At 39.3% G+C, this 1418-nt stretch overlaps 1 pseudogene; it reads left to right on the top strand.

Annotated features, from left to right (window-relative positions):
- Positions 1–369: 369 nt before the first annotated feature.
- On the top strand, positions 370–1190 carry LOC115317374 (annotated as a pseudogene).
- The last annotated feature ends 228 nt before the right edge of the window (positions 1191–1418 follow it).

Raw genomic sequence — 1418 nt, 5'->3', positions numbered from 1 at the left:
AGTCGAGGGACAGAAAGAAACCCAATGTTGTGGTAAGGTTCGCCTCTCGTGGGGTGCGTGACAGGCTGCTGTCAACGGCTAAGAAGACGAGGTTAAACACCACCCACCTTGGATTTCAGGCTAATGATCCACCTTATAGAAATGAACATCTTTGTGTCGAAAACAATGTATTACTAAACAAAGCTCGCGAGGCAAAGCGAGAGAAAAGTGGAAACATGTTTGGGTGTCACAGGGCAAGGTCCTTATGCGGAAGACCGAGAACTCGCCTGTCTTGCAGATCACTTGTGAGGGGGATTTGATCAGGGTGGTGTAACTGTTTTGAACCTGACGCAAATACCTGACGCAAAAACTTGAGTTACTACGTTTATCATGTCTTTCACTTTTCAGCATGTTGAACAACTGATACATACCGAAGATAAGCTTTCGATTTTTCATTGCAATGTACGTGGTTTACGAAAAAACTTGAACTCTTTAGTTGGGCATGTTTCCCAGAATGTTCCTGGTTTTGATGTAATCAGAGTAAGTGAAACTTGGTTAAAAAACTATGAAACCATTGTTATGCATGGCTACAATCTATCAACTCTTTCACGTGATGCGCATACGAGAGGTGGAGGCGTCGAGTTTTTTTGTAAAAGAAAATATCGTTTTCCAAGTTTTATCGCCTGCCACTATTAGTGAGGATGTCATTGAAGCATTTTTTATAAAGCTTGATTATGGCGTAATAGTCGGTGTAGTGTATCAACCTCCAAGCTCGTTAGTAAAATCTTTTCTTTTAAAGTTCGAGGCAGTACTTACGGCATTGTCTAATGAGCAGAATGATCTTATTGTAGTTGGTGGGGACTTTAAAATTGATCTGGCTAGTGATACGCATAATAGCTATACGCTGCTTTTAGAATCTTTCAACTTACGCAACTTCATTACCGAACCTACTCGCATTTCTAGCACCTCCAGTGCATTAATTGATCATGATCTTTGCAGTACCGATACGGATGTCCATGCTGGTGCTTACCCAAGCTTAATAGCTGACTACTTGGCCATTTTTCTTGTTTTACAAAAAAGAGATTATTCATAAAAGAAAATCTTGTCGTCCTGAACAGCGCACCAAAATAAATTATGCGCAGCTTCGCAGGGTATTAGAACGACTAGAAATATACTCCACTTATAATCAAAACGTTCACATCCAATACTAAAACTTCCTTACTAGCCTCAAAAACGCGATAACGTCGAGCGCTGTAAAAAAGACGTCTAATAAATACAGTGTACTGGTTTGTCCTTGGATGACAAGCCAAGTTTTATGGGCACTAAAGAAAAAAGATAAATGGCATCATAAATGGACACGACATAAAAATAATAATTATTTTTTAAGCCAATTTAAACATTTCAGGAACAGATCAGTTTCTATGTTGAGAAACAGAAAG

Source organism: Ixodes scapularis, unplaced genomic scaffold, assembly GCF_016920785.2.
Source record: "Ixodes scapularis isolate PalLabHiFi unplaced genomic scaffold, ASM1692078v2 PGA_scaffold7__128_contigs__length_106722199, whole genome shotgun sequence".
In the NCBI taxonomy this organism is placed as follows: domain Eukaryota; kingdom Metazoa; phylum Arthropoda; class Arachnida; order Ixodida; family Ixodidae; genus Ixodes; species Ixodes scapularis.
The sequence above is the reverse complement of the archived record's forward strand: the minus strand, read 5'-3'. Positions and strand labels throughout refer to the sequence as shown.